This window comes from Caloenas nicobarica, chromosome 8, assembly GCF_036013445.1.
Source record: "Caloenas nicobarica isolate bCalNic1 chromosome 8, bCalNic1.hap1, whole genome shotgun sequence".
NCBI lineage: Eukaryota > Metazoa > Chordata > Aves > Columbiformes > Columbidae > Caloenas > Caloenas nicobarica.
The window spans coordinates 4,067,010-4,086,541 of record NC_088252.1 but is presented as its reverse complement, the minus strand read 5'-3'; the positions used below and the strand labels follow the sequence as shown (position 1 = coordinate 4,086,541).

The 19,532-nt window shown below is 42.5% G+C and overlaps 1 protein-coding gene across 1 annotated transcript in view; it reads left to right on the top strand.

Moving 5' to 3' along the window:
* Positions 1-5,923: 5,923 nt before the first annotated feature.
* The window catches only part of MAP3K13 (mitogen-activated protein kinase kinase kinase 13), a 68,178-nt gene continuing 54,569 nt past the window's right edge, over positions 5,924-19,532 (top strand). The window contains exons 1-3 of the mRNA XM_065640269.1: positions 5,924-5,989; positions 6,986-7,199; positions 13,281-13,397. The gene's annotated coding sequence lies outside the window, so the exon portion shown is untranslated. The remainder of the gene's footprint in view (positions 5,990-6,985; positions 7,200-13,280; positions 13,398-19,532) is intronic.

Sequence of the window (19,532 nt, the reverse complement as noted above, 5' to 3'; positions counted from 1 at the left end):
GTTGATTTAGGGGGAAGGACGGAGAGACATCAGACTATGAATTCTTAATATAAAACACAGTCTCTTCCTGGAATATATACTGATACATGTATTTACAAGTTAATTTAGGGGGAAGGGTAGCCAAAGTGCCAGGAATCCATATTGGTAAGGGGAAGGGTATTGTATGCGTCGGGGTGGTCTGTAAACCCTAAAGTACCAACCCATGGAGAACAGGGGAGCGAAATTGCGGCCGGGATTTTGGGGGGCTACAAGCAGGGGCTTTTTGCCCTATTAGGTGTGCCTACCTTTAGGTAGAACACCCGGTCTTGCAAAATTGTTATTAAAATATGCTTTGCTGAGAGATCCTGCCTGGGCCTATTATATTTGCAAAATAATTGTTTCCTACAGAAAAGATGGTGAACACTGTCATGGCTTGGTAGTGCACAAGGTGCTCTTGGTGTTTAAATGCAAACCACCCGTCACAACGGCTGGTCCTGCTTAAAAGTCCGCAAGAGGCTAAAGGCCCTTATGATTTTTTAGTCAATACGTGGAATCTAATGAACTGAGAATGCAGGAAGCTTTGCCACGTTATAAAATCCATATCAGAAAAATTTCAGTTTGTAAAAAAAAGCTTGGAAAAAAAGTAATTTCTAATGCTACAAAATGTATCCTTTGTACTAAAATAAGGGAGAGAAAAGTTTCTTCAGAAGGGAAATGCCTGGATGTTGAAGAAGCAATGACTTTCCACTGTTGACGCCGGGGTGTCCTGTCCCATGAGCATCCCTGGTGCAGCTGTGCAAGATCAATGCAGAAAACACGAGGAGGACACTTCAGGAGCATCTGCTCACAGCGCTGGGTGAGAGACACGTCAGAGCTGCCCGCCAGACCAGGGTGAATCCCCCAGTAACTCTGGAAAAAAACCCACTAGCAACCACACATGCTTCACCCAGGTTTGGGTGTGTTTCCTTGTGGGATGTTGGTTTAATCTATGGGATGTGGTAATGTAATTTATCCTGATTAGCTTGCTGTGGAAAGTTAACTGTGATTTCACATCTCTATAATCTCTATTTTATATCTCTTGGCCTTTAAAAGTCAGTCACAGGGCAGAATGGCTGCAGTTCTTTCCCCTGGTCTGGAACAGGTACAGATAATTTTAGAACTTGATTTATGCGTACGAGAAGATCTGTATGAATATATAGTCTTCACTCATAGCAACTACTGCCTTTATTGTTATTGCTGTTGTGGTGGATCACTACAGTTCTTCTGTCATTTTTAAAGTAATGTAAAAAAGCCCAAAATGAACCTAGGGCTAATACACTGCAATTTGCTTGTAAAACAGTTTTGTTTTAGGAGTTTATAAAAATGCTGTGAACTATGCCATGGAGAGCTAACTAATCAGTCATATTTTTATTAACCAGAATGAAACCAAAGATCACTTTGAGTTGTACTTTCTGTTTATAATTTACGAGTCTATTTTACTTGCCCTTTAATAATGTAATGGCTATAGTTGTGACAAAACAGGACCCTTCTGAGAATGAATAAACATAGAAGAAAAAAGTTCTCAGGCAAAAAAAGCTCAGTGACTCTACAGGGCCGTGGAAAGGCTCCAGTAAATATTTAAGGTTTATTGTTGTAAGCTCTATGTTTGTCTTTTTGCCTTAAAGATAAGTAGAGTTTGGTAGTGAGAGGAGGAAGTGCATGTATGTGTATGCAGCAGAGGAAATTAAAGTCTTCAGACTTCAGTCTTTGTTCTGAGTTGTACAAGGACGAAGCACAAGGGCCTGAGTTTAAATGCTTAAATTCAACTCCCAGACCAACGGAGAAAGATTCATGTGTGGCCACGGGCCCTAGATGAGGCTTTTGCTGTTTTTTTCTCTTGCACCTCAGCTGTTCTCACAGCAGCCTGATGCAATGCAAGGCAGCTGTACCTTGAGCACAGGCAGCCATGGGAGGGAGTCGAGGTTGCAGAACCCGTTAGTGCACTTAACCTTGACAAAATGTAATCAAGATGGTCAAGTTTCTCTCTGTAAGCTTTTGAGAAAATCACCAAAAGCTTGCACAGGTCTCCAGCACTTCTATTTCTAAAGCTGTTCAGTGAGGATCAGGGCTCTTCCCTGCAGACTGCCTGGCAGTTTATACTTTGATGAAAAACAGCTCTTGACTATGAAACCATGAGACATGGTGGCAGCTTTCTCTAGCCCTAGGCCTGCCAAAAGTACAAATATCTTGCTGTACAAAGAAAAATTCTGCTAAAATTGCAGATCTAAAATTGCTCATGTCTTCATCCTCTGATTTGTTTGCAGCAGTTTATGTCCTTTCAGATTGTGATAGAGGCTTAACTTTGTGTAAGGAAGTTTGAGCAATAATGAAAGACCTGCTTTTAACAGGACAGTAAGGTAGGTTGTGGATGTTCCTCTGGGTGTTGTTAAGTTTTGTTATCCTTTTGATTACTGTTTTCTTCACTACATAGTAAAGGATAATGCTCAGAAAATATACCTAGTGCCCACTCCAGCTCTGGAGAAAGGAAAGGCTTCTCAAGAGGGGAACATCAAATCCTTACAGAGTCCATGATTAGCAACAGGAAGGAGGGATATTCACCAAAAGACAGTTTTAAGTGAATGTGCATGTTGTGCTTTTTCTTCCAAACCCCCCAGCATGTGCTGTGGTAAAAGAAAAAGAACGCTGCTTCTTCCCAAGGCAGAGCACCATGAGTCTGTCAAGTCTCCTACAACCTCCTGGGACTTTCAGCCTTGTTCAGGAAATGCTGAATGATACAAACAAGTGCCTTATTTATAGAAGGATTGGGTTAATTCTTATTCCAGTACATCATTGATGCAAGGTACTTCAGAAGATGCAGCTTGATTTGCTATAAACTTACACAGAACAAAAATTCCTGGAAAACGATTATTAGACTAGTTGCATAAAACATGTCTGTTTCTGACCCTGGGGGTATTTGAAAAGGAGGGTCTGCAGTGATGTTCCAGCTGTAGGAGCAGAGTATTTCTGCTGAAATTACTTCTGAGGAATATGGAAGGTCTAACTGGCTGTGTTGTACAATATGAGCTGAGGTTTTGTGGTACAACCTGTGGTCACAGAGCTGAGAGGGGTAGGAGCTCCAAAAAGTTATTTGGTTTTGACAGCAGCTGGTCTAAACATCGGGCTTCAGTGACACCCTGCTGTTGAAACGATGGCTCGGAGGACCAGCTAAATTCACCAACAACTGTTTTCTGCTTTCTCTTTTCCAGCTATGACTTTTTCAAAATTTATTTGGACTTTAAAAACCATTTAGCGTAAGAAAACCTGTTGATCTCACCTTTGTAATATTTTGTCTGGTACACCGTTCTCTGATCCTGGCTAATACCTTCACCTGTGGAAAAACAGATATCTGATCACAAAAGAATTTTCAAAGGCTTCTTTGGTTATCCACACCCTTAGGCGACCTCCTCTGCTAGCTGTCAGGTTCTTTTCTAAACTGTCTCCAAAACCAGCCTTCCAGAGCCCCTGAGCTGGAGTCCATCACCTCAGGGCTGGTACGTACAGCTGGAGTAAGTGTGGTAACTACATCTCCACAACAAGGCATACTGTGGGCTGTAAAGTATCCTTCTATTCTAGAGTTTAAATTTCTGCTGAAAAGCCTCACCTCACCGTATTTTAGCACAGGAGGTTGTTTTAGCTTGATGTGATAAAGACATATCTAAAAACTTCTCCTCTTTGCTGGGTATCCTTTAAGGCATTTCTTCCTTTAGCAAAAACGGTTTTAAATGTCTTGGAAACATTGCCTCCTGTTCTGTCTTTTAGACCAAGGCTGGGCATAATTAAACACAGAATTCAATTTGTCACTGTTAACATGTACTTTAAAAAAAGGCTGTAGGTGGAGAACAGTTGTATATCCAACACTGCGCTCCCCCTTAGAAAGAAACAGCTAATTTTCTTTTAAAATGTACATGTGCAGGTGTGGAGAGCACAGTGACAGCTGTCCCAGCAGGACAACTGTGTGCCTTACTGAGGCTTTACTCTGCTCCTTGGCTTCTTGTAACCAAGAGTTACCATTCTAAAGCTCCCCACTGCATCAGGTCTGTTATGTGTATATATATATTTTAACACCCAGACCTGCAAAGACAAAGCCATTGCACACATAAATCTGCTGTAACATGTTTGTTAGCAATGTACAAACCCACAGTATTTCCCATCAAGTGGATCTCTAGTTCAGCATTTATTTCCCTCTGTGCTACTCAGCGCATCTCAGATTTAAATGGTGTTAAACAAAACTTACCATTTCGAATTGAGCATCTTGAGTCTTCCCTGCCAGAACGAAGTTATCTGTCGGTTGTTTTTCATAGTCCAAGCCTATTTCATGATTTTCAAGCTCCAATATTTGAGCGGTTTCAAAGCAACACCTCCTGGCAAGCTGTGGTATTGCTTGTGCAAGCAGAGCAGCCTTCCTTTGGGACTGAAAAATTGAGAAAACAAGACAGCGGAGTGACCTGCAGTGATTGTTCCACGTGGCTCAGCGTGAAAATTGCTGTGATTGACGTGGCTGCTACACCTTCCACTGGGGGAGAAATATAAGTGGGGAGCATGTTTCAGAATTTTTTGAAGTGGATAATAGCACCAAAAGCTATGCAGGACTTTATAAAAAAACCTGTGAAGCCAGCAAACAAAGGATGCTCACTATCATCCCCATAAATGGTAATACAGACATTAATCTTCCTATTTTCCTTTGTATTTTACTCCGTTCTCTATTCCAGTGTAAAACTGCCTGGCAGAAAATAGAGGCGCAAATGGAAATTCAGAAGTTTCCGAAAGCTTTATTAATGTTTGAAGTATCGTATTCGCTTAGTGCTGAAGGAATGTGGTTGTCCTTATAAGCAAATAAAACTACTACAAAAGATGTGGAAACGTCACAGAAAAACGCTAAAGAACAAGGTTACAGGACCCTTATTTGCAGAATTTACACGTGGTTAAAGGTGCTATTGTGCTGTTTTAGCATCACCACAAGAGTCCAACATGCTGGAATAACTTGAGGAATCAGATGTGAAGAACACCAGGCAATTTATACAGAGACTGAGATATGGTGTGAATGTTCATATAATGAATAAAAGCAACACAAGGCACTGTAGAGAGCATCTCCCGTGTGAGGAAAGGCTGAGGAGCTGGGGCTCTTGAGCTGGAGAAGAGGAGACTGAGGGGTGACTCATTCATGGGGATCAATATGGAAAGGGCGAGTGTCAGGAGGATGGAGCCAGGCTCTTCTGGGTGACAACCAGTGATAGGACAAGGGGCAATGGGTGCAGACTGGAACACAGGAGGTTCCGCTTAAAGATGAGAAGAAACTTCTTCTCAGTGAGGGTGGCAGAGCCTGGCCCAGGCTGCCCAGGGAGGTTGTGGAGTCTCCTTCTCTGCAGACATTCCAACCCGCCTGGACACCTTCCTGTGTAACCTCATCTGGGTGTTCCTGCTCCGGCGGGGGGATTGCGCTGGATGAGCTTGCGAGGTCCCTTCCAACCCCTGACACTCTGGGATTCTGTGATTTCTTGATGGAGACAGTAAAATTGTCAACAATCATCAAAATATATATGTAAGCAGTGTGTGTTTCTGCTCTCTGTTCCAGATTGCTGGCTGATTTGTTGATGTAGCGCCACTGGAACTCTTCTCTGTCCAGAACGATGCTAAAGCCATCTGTCAAAGTTTGGCATCTCAGTCTCCGCTTCGGCCACGCAGGCCGCATCCTAATCGCCTGAGAGAACTGGCTGAAAAATGACGTGACCACTGGGGCCGATATCGCCGAGTCTTCGAGAACGGGGCGGGAGGGGGCACCTCAGACGACGAGAAAAGCGTTTCGCGCGCCGCCCGCCTCACAACCGGCCGCCCCCCGCCCTCCCGCCTTCCCCCTCAGCGCTGCGCAACGCGCCTGCGCGCGGCGGGCGGAGCGCGGCCCGGACGTGACGGGGCAGAGGCGCGGCCGGTGCCGAGCGGGGCGGCGCAGCCGGCGGGCGGACGCGGTGCCCAGGTAACGCGGGGCCGGGGCTCCCCCTTGTCTCTCAGCGGGAGGGTCGGCGGGGGTGAGCGGCAGTCGGGCGCCTGTCCCCCGCGGCGGCCGCCGGTGCTTCGAGCGCCCGGCGCTCCGAGCCGCCGCCTCGCCGAGCGCGTCCCGCCGCTCCCCGGGGTCTCTTCTCCTTTGCCAGGGTTTGCCTGCTCCTGTTTTGAGGCGCGGGGCTTTCCTTCTTTAAAAAAAAAGCAGCTTTGCACATTTAAAAAAAATAATTCAGGGTTCTGTGTGGCTATTTCTCAGCGCTGTGACGAAGCCAGGTGTTGGTAATACCTATTTTGAGGCAGATGAACGGTCTCAGGGTATTTATCCCGTCTTGCCGGGAGGCGTTTAAATAAATCTCCAGACAGAATCCGCAGCAGGCGATGACCGTGGTGTCTGTCGCGGTCCTGTCCGAGCAAAACCTGCCGGCGTGTGTTAACAGACCAAAAAAATCAGCGCAGGCGCCTGTGGTTTTGTGCCCTACTCAGTAAAATAAAGGAGAGCGTATTAATTTCGATGGAGATGGATATAACACTCGCGAACATAGTACAATGAAAATAAAACCCGTAGCGAAAATGGATAGGAACCTGTCAGCCCCTTTTCTCGTTTGAGCTTTGTGGGAGTTTTGCTTTTGGAAACTACTAAGACCTTGTTGTGACTTTGTTTGCAGTTTTTCTCTTATGCTCTAGTTTTACCAGTTCGGAGATAGACGGGTCTTAACTTACTGATCTCATTCTCGAAGCAGAGTGAAAAAATAAGGATAAATACTTTCCGCATTCACTCTGAGATGGATTTGATTCCTGGTGGGATTGCTCCAAGCCGGCACTTGGGGCGTGAAAGCTTACGTTTTCATGGTAACCATATGTATAAGTAAGCATGGAATTTTAGGAGAGCAGGTTTAAGGTGATACTGCTGAAAAGGGTGGCCCCACGTGCCTCTTTCCCAGCCCTCCGATTGTCCATTTTTATTGTGCAGGTATAAGTGTCGTGTGGTCAGCCGGATTCATCCACCAAAGCGACCGGCAATTAGCACCAAACAGAAGGTGACGGCATGGAGCTGACGGCGTGTCTGTACCGATGCTGGTGTATTTAACGGGGAGAGGCAGGTCCGCCCGTGAGGCAGCGCCATGGATCAAAATCAGCGAAGCTGCTTGTGAAAGTGTTCCCTGAGGCTGCGCTTCCCTGGGCAGGTGAGCTGGCCTAGTGGTTGTGCTCGTTCTTGTTTTGTTTCGGCATTTTTTTAGGTGAAAGCTGTGCAATGCTGTCTGTCTCCCTATTTCATCGTGTGGCTGATATTCTCAGCACCCCCCTCCACTCTTTCACAGTAGAAATATTTTTATTTTGCTTCCTGGAAAAGTTTACTTTTGAGTGGTCACCAAACCGATACATGTGAAGGGTTAGAAATGTAGAACTGGGGGATTTTTAGAAATTTACCTCTGGTGATTATCACCAATAACTCCAGTGCTAAAACAGATGTTGTGTTTTAGAGAACAAAAGCGGTTTTTGCTAAATGTAAATATGGGACTACTAACAATAAATAAAGAAATCTTGTTTAGACGTGAAAACAAGTGGATAAAGAATTGTAACAGATGTAGCAAACAAGAAATTACTCTCAGTTGCTCAGTTTTGGTCTGTATTTTAACAGCTGTTTCTGATATTTGAAAGTTCTCAGTCCAAAAAGATGATAAAAGATGAGACTAGTAGAAAAACTTTACATTAGAGGCATGCAAAGAATTTTTTTGGGATATAAACAGTTTAGTTGTTATAGCTTCACTAAGACTAAGAACAATCAGCCTGAAAAAAAAAAATCAGTCTTTTGTTTATTGTATTATTTTAAAGTCTATGTTAGTACAGCAGCTCATGGATTTTATTCAGATATTTAGTGGAGAATGAATGCTTCTCCTTGTAATGTCCAAGAGTTTTAGATAAGCCTTTGTGACATACTTTAATGGCTTAATTGCATTGTTAAAATACTATTTCTCGAAAAAGCGCTGAATTTCCAGAACTTGGTGGGGTTTAGTTTTAAATGGGTTTTTTTTGTGCTGTGGCTCCTGCCCCAGTTTTGAACCTGTTCTGTGTTGTACACATCATATTGTTTAGATCCTTTTATGGAAATATGTTCTTTTAGACCCTTATCGAAATTACTAAAGCTGATTCTAACTGCTGTTCTTGTAGAATTTATCTTTACAACTTCTCATAAAGAAGACAAATTGCCCTTTATTACTCTTTGTTAGAAAAGATAGTGTAAGACTTAATAAGTGACTATTTCAAATACTCTATAGGTGGGTCTCAACAGTACAGCGCTTAAGTTAAATATTGACTTGCTGACTTTGGTCTTGTGTGACTCTTGCTGAAGCTGCAACCAGGAGAAAGGTATTGTGGCAAAGATCATGACAACTTAAAATGACAGCCTACTAAGTTGAAGCCAGTGGAGCTGTGCACAGAAGCAGCTGATGATCACGGAGGAGGCTCAGCTTGGTGGTGCTTGTAACTGATTAAACGTAGAGTTAATTCCTCTATCTCTTTCTTGTCTCTGTGGAAGAGAAAAAAATAACTAAAATGCAATTTAAAGAAAAGTGTGAAATAAGGATGTAAAAAAAAAAAAAAAAGTTACTACGTCTTGCAGTGTAGTCTTTAGCCAAATAAGCATGAATCTTCCCTTAATACACTTGTGCTGGTGTTGGTGGTCTCTGCAGCGTGATGTGAGCTGGTAATTATGTTTGTACCTGGGAGTGGTGACAGTCCTCTGTCTCTGTAGATTGTGAAACAACTAGAATTTGGGCTCTCATCATTAGTGTCAAGCCTGGTGGTCCTTTCCGCTCTCGTTCTTATTTAAACATACCTTTAGCTGGGAGAAATTCTGCGTGCCAGCAGGCCAGCTGTCAGGAGATCTCGTCTCTGGGATCATTCCTCCCAGAACAGAAGACTCTTTGTGTTTTATATACACATGATCTCTTGAAAAAATAAACATTTCTCCTTCTTGCAAAGATTCACTTTCAAGTATGAACCAGGCATGAATGTGTCAGTATTTTCAGCCTGCTCCTTGCCTTGTTCCTTGCTGTTGTGGCGTTTCTTAAAAAGGTCTTAAGTCTGGTTGCTGAACTGCATTGAAAATAGAAGAATTCCTCTGGAACTGACAAGATGGATTTTGTTCCTCAGTGATGTGATGTGTGTCATTTTTTGAATGCTTTGCCATGGGGAGCTCAGCGCACAACACAGAGCCATATATTGAAGAAAACTCATTTTTTTTCTAGCTAAGAAGCTTTGTAGGTGGGAGGCATCTTAGACTTTATTATCTGCCAGTGGGGAAAAAGAGTTTCAAGCTAATCAGGAGGCTGTTAGCAAGAAAAAGAGCCAGTCATATATGGTGCTTTAGGTGAAGGGATTTCTGCGTCCTTTAATAGTTAGATACTTTGCGCTGTTTATATGTGGGTAAGTTATTTTATTTCTTCGGTAAGTCTGGTGTACTGTTGGAATCTAGCTCTGGGATGATTTTTCTCCTGTGTTACTGGAAGAAGGTTGAGTATGTCATGTGTCAACTTCGTTTACTATAGACTGAAGTTTTGATGAAGGAAACATTTTCTTTTACATGTAGGATTGGGTTGATAAATCCTGCCTTTTTACTTATTCATTTTGAAACCATTCCCCTAAACGCGATGGGCGTGAACTGCTCCTTGCTTGCTCTCTGGACATTCTGGAATGTGGATTTATAGAGCCGCCCTGTAAAAGGTGGTTCAGATTTTTAGCATTCCTGTGAGCTTTTGCCCCTTTGTGAATTTAATGTTGTGATGTGATTGATCCTCAGGCGTGTTTCAAAGATGCACGGGTGTTTGGTGTGACTGAGGTCAAGAATTAGGCTGATCTCCAGATGGCCATCAGAGGATTAATTTGAGAGCTAATTACGAGTGTTCTTTGTATAAGTCTGAATAGTTACATCACAAAGACTTCTCTTTAATGATTCATCGGGCAGTTCAGTGGGGAAAAACCCCCAACTTTTTAACTTCTCAATGAAGTGTGTTTTTCCCTTAGCCCAGCTGGCTCTTGTTGAGCCGCACCCCAGCACTTGCAGGTTATTTTAATGGGTATTCATTTCCTGACTCTGAAAATGGGATCTATGATATCTTTGAAGTCTGGGTATCTCTTTTTCTCTGTATGTGTGCCCTACATTTCTCCTTGCATCCATCTACCGAGTGTTGCTGTGGTGTGAGCTGTGGACAAAGACCTCTGCCCATGGTTAATTCAGGCGTAGCCTCTGTTGGGTTAGTGTCTGCTATTTTTGGAGTTCCCTCGGGGAGAAGGTGGTCAGCCCTTCGAACCCTGGAGCCGAGCACAGGGCAGCGTAGCATTGTCAGCTTTGGTGTCACTGCTCTAGCAGTGTCAGCTTTGGTGTCACTGTGCTAGATCAGCTCTTGGTGGTGGTTCTGTCAGAGAGGATCCTGGCTTCTGCAGAGGGGTGTTAGCAGGGTCATCCAGCAGCAAGCCGGTGAGAAAACATTCATTTTACTCCTTTGGTTTGTTATTGATGCCAGGAAACACCTTGTCCACTTTTGAGAGACTTGTGAGTTGTGGCTGCTCCTGTCTCAGCTCAACAGATTTGCCTTAAAACTCACAGAGAAAGGTCAATGCTGCTGCTGGCTTCGGATCAGCCAAGCACCCGAATGATGGTGGAGATGGAGAAACATAGTGCTGGGATCTCATGCTGGTGATGCCATGGACTTCAGCAGGTAGCAGACTGATTTCTGAGTTTTCCTTAACATCATTTGTTTTCTGCCCGTTTTCCTTATACCAACCTGAACGGTAAAGTTTGAGGTGTTGCTCAGTAGCATTAGGACACCCCTTTGGGAATGAGAATATTTAAAAGTTGCTTTAGTCGTAGGGTTGCTGGGAGGACTTCTTTCTCCTCTTATCTTCCTAAGTGAAGGTTAGTCTGCAACACAGCTGACACAGGACTTTGACCTTCCTGGTTCACGTACAAACAGAATGCTATTTTAATGGCTTGTTTACATTCCTCAAGGTACAATGTCCTCTAGTTTCGATGTACTTGCCTGTCTGTAAAGGAAGGAAATATTGGGGCTGATTTCATGCGTTCTCGTGATTAGAGACTCTTCCTGCAGCCTGATGGGCAGAGGATTGAACAAAGGTACTGCCTGCAATCTACAAGTATTATTTTTGTGTTCAATCATCCACTGCCCATTTCTTGGCTGCTACTCAAGGTTCTGCAACACGTGATGCCTCGTGTTGCATCAGATGATGGACGGGTGATTTTGTTGATTCCTTCCTGGCCAAGGCATCCTTGATCTTCTGCCTTTTGTGGGAGGCCCGTATGGTTGCAGGACTGAAAGAAAACCCTAATTTCAGGTTTGCGTTGCATCACATGGGCTGGATAATTCTTGACGCTTAAAACAGCCAGCTCTTCTGCAGTACCAGACTGTCACTTGGAGGTGCATCAGAGACTCTTAGGAGCTTGTTTATGCTTTGTGTGATGAGAGATATTCCTTGTCCCACTTCCTCCCCAGGCTGGCTCGGATTATGCTGATAGTATTAGTGAAGAACAGTGCCAAGTCTGATGTCACTCTACTGCAAAAACCTGGAGGTTTGTCGAGAGACTCACCAACCACTGGGGCTTTGCAGAGTCATCCAGGAGTGAAACTGCATTTTGTGGAGCAAAATGTACCGAGATTACTGTTTGCATGGAGGGCTTTGACACTTACGTTTAGATAGCTGCGAAAGAGCAGCTCCAAGCAAAGCTCTACACATGATACCTGCCACTACAGGAGTGTTACTTTCAAGTGGCTTGTGTTCTTTAATCTATATTGTCTGTGGAACTCTCTGCTCCTTCTCTTTTTGTAGTTCTTTCAAACTGCAGCAGCATGTTGACAAGAACTGTGAGCTTGGGACATACGCGAAACCTCTGTAGCTAGGAGCGTGCAAAGGGCTGTGGGACTTGCCCTGCAGATATGGCCAAAGGGTAAAAAAAAAAAATCTCAGGGAGACTCTCCATCTCGAGCAATCGAGTGTGGAAGTGAAAATGGATAGTATATACTGAGCTGTAATTATTTCCTAGATTTCCTGGCTAGTGGGAACCTTGAGAGTGTGACCTGAGCAATCTGAAAGAGATGTTTTTGCTGCCCTGAGTAGCGTTGTGGCTCTTTCACAGACACTTCCAAAAGGACAGAATATTGCTAATGGGAACTGCAGGACATGCTGTGTTGAAATTTTATCTGGCCAAGTAGCTGCTAGTCCAATTCCATTAATGCTTGCATATTTAATAAACTTTTAATGTTGGATTTTAATGAGTTGGCAGTTATCTCTGAGCATCCAGCAGCAGTCGCAGAGTCTAGGTGGCTCTCAAATGCGGATTTCTCTCACTTCGAAGGCATGTGGCCTTTTCTTGGTCTGTCAGCCCTTGACAGGCTACAGCGTGCTTTGATTTGCTTTGTACTGATGTACATTAACAATGAATTTCTTAATTTGGATGGAGCCCTAGGGTTAAATTTTCAGGGGAGGAATCTGTCTAAAAAGCTGGGTACAAGAGAACATGACCTTGGTTAATCTCGTAACACACCATTTATCTACTTGTGATGATTCCTGCTAGTGATCTAATTGTTTTGGCTGCAAAATGGGCCTCCTAGGGAATTTGTTTCTAAAGTGGCATGTGCTCATGTACAATCCCATTGCTTTTGCTTTGTCTTTTCAGCCTTATTTTCCAAACATACATCAAACTCCCCAGAAGCCCAGGCAGGCTCAGAAGTGCCCTGGTTGTGCTGCACAGTTGGAACCAAGTGTCTCTGATGGTGTTAAGGAAGCTAATTTATTATCACAGAAACCTTGGCAAAATTCAGCAGAAAAGTTCAGTGCTCGTGCTTTTGAGATAAACCTGAGGGTAGTGAATATATGTCAGTATGTAAAATGCAGCAGACAAGGTGAAAAGGGACTTCTGATAACACAGTGTAATTCTCAGTTCTAGCACCAGTATGACTTCAAATAAGTCACTTCCCCACTCCCAATCTTTAGGATAAATTCTCAATATGCTACTGTAATGTAGATAGTGGATGTGTAAGCTGTGAGGGTCACAGGGATAAAGAAAGAAGCCCTTACTGCCTTTTTGAGATAAGACAACATAGAAACTCAGTGTCGGGACCCATCAGATTGGTTTTCGGGTGACCTTTCAGTGTGTCTGGCAAAAAGCAGAAAAAAATGTAATGTTTATGTAACATAGTGTCTTTATCTGAACGCCCTGTATTTTAAATTGAAGTTCTTTTTATCTCCAGAATACCCGTTTCTGAGAGAAAGATCAAAGAGACTTAACGACAAAAACTGATGGGCCATTACATCTTCCAAAATGAGCCTATTCACACTTTTCTACTGGAGACTAACATGTCTTAAAGGTGAGTGGTTTTGTACGTGATAAAAGAGCTGCTCAATGTCTTGACCATCAGTCTTCCCCAAGATAGATCTGTTCTCATTCCAGTTGGGTGTGCAGCTGCCTTTCTGGGCTGGCACAGCCCCTACAAGCATGCTTATAAGAGTATTTTACCACTGGGAGAAGTATGGAGGAAGTAGGTAATATTTTTCCACCATACCAATTAATAATCATTAATATGAAAGGTCTTGAAAAAGCTAGAGTGCTTAGTGGAAGAGGTGGATCAATGTGCACGTGGATATTTTTGGCAAGTGGAGAAAACACAGCTGTTTTCTTTGCAGGATGAGAAAGTTAAGTTTGTAAGACAAACTTTTGTTTAGTTTGGTGAATGTATAAAATCAGGTAAGGCATTTTCAAGTTCTGTTCCAGTTGTTCCTCAAATAATATCATCAGCATTCAGAGTAGCTGAAGAAGAGTGTGTGCTCTCAAAGATGGTAAATTAATTTCCCCAAAGTAAAGAACATAACGCTTGAATGAAATTAAGTCAAAATTATATTTTGTAGAGTTTGTCGTATCTTTTATGTTATTTTTGTACTCAGCCCCTTAGGGCTGTGACCATACAGTGTTGTTTTAAAATCCTTTAAGAACAGAAATCAAAATGTGAAATGTCATATAAGTCCTGCACTCAACATTGAAATAAAACTAGGCTTTCTGAGACAAACAGTTAAGGTTTAAAATATCTTGGTTTAGACTTTACTGACACTTTAATAAGTAACATATAAAAGGAAGCCGTGAACCTATGTAAGCCTAGGTTTGCCTGCTTAGCAGCATTAATTCTGATTTTTAATTAGGCTAATAAATTTTCTCTTCTGTCAGTTACTTTATTGATAATTAATTTTTCGGTTTCTTTTGGTATGAACAAGCTAGCACCTATAAACTCAAAGCAAATAGTGGAGTGTAAGTGATGAAAAATGGGTCTGGGTGGTTGTCAATTCTCATTCTGTCTGTGCAGAAACTGTTCTAAAATCTCCAGCATTGGAATCACAGGCCTCTTACGTGCAAATGTTTTTTGGTGTGAGGAGAAAGGCCGAGTAGAAGTTCAACCTACACTGAACTCTGTTTTCATGCGTTTTTGCAGATTTGAACCTGTGTCTCGTTATCCATGTGAGTTTCCTAAATATTTGTAGAGGGGATGTACTGTCAGGGGACCTTACTACTTGAAGATTGTAGCTGGAGAGAGAAATAATGTTCATACTCATTTGTGCTCTTTGGTATCTGGTATAATATGCTCAATTCTGCATAAAAGGTTGGAAACTTGAAACCCCAGACCAAAAGGTGTTATCAAGTTCTAAAAGGTTCTCTTGTATTGTGTTTTGCAAGTGTCCTCTTCAGATTCACTGGGATGAAGTGTGGAATGTTTTGGAGACAGATGTAATTAAATTAATTTTTTATACATCACAGCCATGAGGCTTTGTATGGAAAATTAGTCCTGGAGAAAAGTGATTTCCAGTACTGGGTCCATGTTCCTGAATCAGCAGCTTTGTTTCTGATTAATTTTCACTAATTGTAAGTGTGCTGCCCTGGGTGTTCCTTACAGCTATGTGTTGCTGGATTTTGAGTTTCTGTTGTTATATGCACTTAAACACTGACAACTCCTGGAAGACTTTAAATAAGAACTTGCTATTGATGTTTCACACTTGCTACCTAATAATCTGGAAACTAATCTAATTCTGCAGAAAAACAGGATGTGTTCCAAGAACCTTAAGTAAGTCGAGCGTTTTCCATGTATATGGAAAAAAGAAAAAGAATTTTTTACTGTATTGTGTTTGCAATCTAAGCATTCAAAACATGGTTGTAGATCTTGGAGTGCCATAGGTTCTTTTACATTATGTGTTCCTTAAATGTAAAGAGGCTGTGAATGGTTACGTATTTTTATAATGATCTTCAGTTGTTTTTTGAGGGAAGGATATTTTAAGTGCAGTCTATGAATTCTGCACAAATAACTATATGGATATTAATCTTCAATATTAAAAAAAGTTTTTGTGGTTGGTTGAGTGATTGCAGAAGTCCGTAGTTGTACCACATGCTGCTCATGTGTGCTTGAAGGATGTTTTGAAAGGTAAAGATGTTATCTGTCAACCCTTTTGCGAAAAAAAAATCTGGGAAATTAGGGAATCTCACTTGGGAATATTTATTCTGGTGTAGTCTGTACTTTTCTGTTGATGTGGATGAACAGAAATACCTCTTCTTCCTTTTGCTCTCTCCTCTTTCTTCTCTTTTCACATCTTGTGAAAAGTGCGGCTTTGATCTGTGGAGAAAGATTGTGCAACAGGGTGAAGAAAGAGGGTATTTTGCTGCTATAAAGCTGCTTTGTTCTCTGAGGTCAGGAGGAGCTGAGCTCCCAGTGATTTCATAAGCTCTTCTGTTACCTGTTCACGTACCGGTCCGTAAGCCTAAACGGATGGATCCTCCTCTGAATGAGTCACTCAGTAAATACCAGGCAGTGCTGGTATTCCCGATACTGTCCGCTCTGAGAACTTTCTCCTATTTCTCGCTTATTGTTGACTCGCTAATTGCTCCGCTGCTCTCGCAACCCCAGCGGATTTTGCCAGCAGAGGGTTTTCTCACGGTGTGCGGTTGCAGAGAGACACCTCCATCGCTGCTACAGCCTCGCTACGGGACGCACGTTCAACGGTAGCTGGAAAACATTTGGAGATGTTTCCAGTAAAACAGCGGCTCCCGGTTCTTGGCTCGGAGCCTCCCGTTGCTGAGAGGCAGCATTGTGGTTTGCCAGCTGGCACTTGATGGTCTTAAAGGTCTTTTCCAATCAAAATGATTCTATGATTCTTTGTTATCCCCTGGCCCACCCAGGTACTGTAAGGCCGGCTTCCAGCGTGCACACATGCAGATATTGGATAACCACTGTTTTTTGCAAAGGTTTTGTGGCTGTGTTTAGACTCTTGCAGACTTCTATCTTAAGTGTAAGAGCTTGGAGAGGTGTAGGGGTCCCTGTCAGCTTCTGTCCCTTGCCTGTCTGTCTCTGATGTGTCATCACTTGTGGCCTTACAGGATTTGAAAATGCCTCGGTTTCTGGCATAAATTCTCGTCTCATTGGGAGAAAAATTTGCCACCAATTTAAGCTGAATCTTGACTAAATATGAACAGATTGAACCTCGGGCAAAACCTCACAAACTGGATGATGCTGCCCAGCCAGAATCAGTTGCCATCCGTACTTTCTCTGGGAGAGAGGACGTTTCCAGCGCTGGATGGCCGAGGCGTTTCGGGAGAGCTGTCCTGGCCACTGGAGCTGTGGAGCAGACCTGCATAAACTTCTGTAATAGATACTCCTTTGCATTTACTGACACTGTCTTCTATTGAGGCGTGCAGTTCTTACAGCTGTTTGACACAGCCACTGCGCTGTAATTAACTTTCCATGAACAAAACTTCAGGAATTCCTGATCTGTGACCTCACTGTGCCAGCAGAAGTATGCAGCCCGTTTAGTTAGAGTATAAGTGCCCAGACTGAAAGCCACTGCACACTTTTCTTTTACTAAGAAAATAATTTTTGTTAAGCAGAGCACATTAAGTTGTCATTTAGTTAAGGCAATAAACTGCAAAAATCTTTAATCGCATTGGAGGGGATAAGGAGATATTGCTGCAGGTTTCTGTGTTTTTTTTTCCAGCTTCCTGAGTAAAACAATTCTGGTTTTATGGTGTATTATCCTATGTTTAAATATTGTGTGGATGTATTTTTAAAAAAATGTTCAGTTACGTTGTCATCATGTGCAATGATTAGATGCTGATTAGTATGGAGGAGGTGCAGCACACAATTAATTTTAAATCTGCCAGGTAGTGTTACTTGTCTGCATGTTGCCTTATCAAATAAGAAGATATTGTTTCTTAAGCACATTGCACTTGCCATATTGAAACAGAATTACATTTCTATTAGAATAATGTTTGCTCAGTGCTCCCAGGTAACAGAGAAGTTTAGTATTACTGATAAGGTCCATGGTAACCTTTTACTTAGTTCATTTAGCGTTTGGCTTGGTCTCCATTCTCTGGTACATGAGTGTTGCGTTATGTGTTATTTTGAAATAACCGTGTTTGGAAAGGTGCTCAACTATTATGTTCAAATGTCTGTTACCACAATTTATTTTTCCTTGAAATCTAAACACTGTCTTTGAGTTGATGCATCTTTTTTTAATCTCAAGCAAAGTGGAGCTCTGGTTTTATCTTTTTAATTTACACAACCTTGATAAAAGCAGTCAGGTTGTGCTGGAGTCAATTCAATGATAATAAATTCCTTCTGTTCTTCCTTAAGCCACAGTGAAAATGAAATAAGTTAAATTTACTGACCGGTCTTCATGCCTTTTTGTCCAGCGCAGAAGAAAATTAAGCTATTTTGACCTTTCTCTGATATGTGTAGTCAGTGAAGATGAGGGCAGAAAAAGGCTTTGTAAAAATAAATGAAGTCGATCTTGGTCTTTCTGAGATTGTTATTAATACACTGCGGTGTGCTCCAGTTGCAGTCACAGACTCTGAAGGCCGGTGCAGGCGATCTCAGCTGCTGTTTCACCTACCAACACGGTACTCGGTTTTGAGTTTTTGTCCCTGTCTTTGAAGCGCTCCGTTTGAGATAAAGGTGAGTTTTGTCCTGCACTTCACCTGGAAAATGCTCACACCGCCAGAAAACGGGCCGTGCTGGATCTGAACAGGGCCGGCTGAAACCAGGAGTGTACCCCTGCCAGCGGTACACATACATGGATCAAAAAAAGGCTTGCAATAATCTGGAGGGTTTCAAACTTTTAACGCTGCGTATATACCTTCGTAAATACAGTGATGTACCTTTTTGTGAGAGGGTCATAATTCTTTGGGAAGGTGGGGGGAAGTGATGTCTCCTGCACGTGAGTTCATGGCAAGGGTCTGCATGCAAACCAGAGCCTGCTGCCAACAGGGACCTAAAATAAAAGTGCTGTTCTGTTCCTGTGCCGATGGTGGGGGAGTCGAGAGGTGCACAGGTGACATCAAATGGATGGTACATTTGCTTCGTCCATTGTAGATGAAGTAAAAGCTGAGCGTCCGTAGTTTACCACCCAAAAACTGATAGTGTGTGTGCTGCTACTCTGTATTTTTCAGTTGTATTTGGAGAACTGAGCTGTGTGCTTTTAAAATGGTTGTGTCTTCTCCTTGAGAGCTTAGTATTTGTTTGACAAAATGTTGCGGCGGTCATGGAGGATATTTTATTCTCAGTCTGTGGAATTTCAGGTCTAACAGAACTCCTGCTTAGGCTTTAGTACATCCCTGTTTCTCCACTGTATATCTTCTAGACAGCTGTGCTTGCCCTGGCTGACTCATCTAAAAAGTGAATATACTGGTATCTTTATTTGCTCTATACTGGTCTCAGCTCCAGCCAGAGCTTGTTTCCAGTGTCAGGATGGGCAGTGGAGACAGAAGGATGAGCTGGTGCTTAATTCCTTGCTTGTGGAAGGAGGAGTATCATATACTGAAAACCTGAACAGCATAACTTAGTGGTGAACTTGTATCATGGCTGGTTGTTTCAGGTACAGACTGCAGGAAATTGAAACCAGCCCTGATTTTGCCTGATGAGAAGAGTTTTAAATTTAGGTGATGTGACTCCAAGTGAAAGCTTTTCCAGATGCACTTTTCTTCTAGAAAGTAGTAATACATTTCTCTAGCATGCTGTCTCTTGCAGTTAAAATGATTGGCAGTTTATGGGAAGTGCCATCTGAAAAAATGCAAGGGATTTGCTTTTTCACAAAGTATAAAACTTGGTTGTTTCTGCAGCAGAAATGGCAAGGCCCTGTACTGGAGTTAGGATGTATGCCTCTGCAGGTTTTCATTTTGGTTTACTCTGAAAAGAGCTGATATCTGCAAAGGTACACATGTTTTAGTTTGATAACTGCTACTACCATAGATGAGTCAAACCAAATTTTTAATTGCGTTGCTGTGAAAAATGGAGTTGTACACTTTGCATCCCTAAAAAGAAAAATAATGTTGATGCCATGATATTGATGTTGGATGATATGAAGTTAAGGTCAGAGTTTGAGAAGAGCATATCCTGCCTGCTTAAAAATTCCTCCCCGTTGTTTTTGGGTGGCTGGATGGGCCAGCCTAGATTAAACCAGGCTGAGGGAGCAGC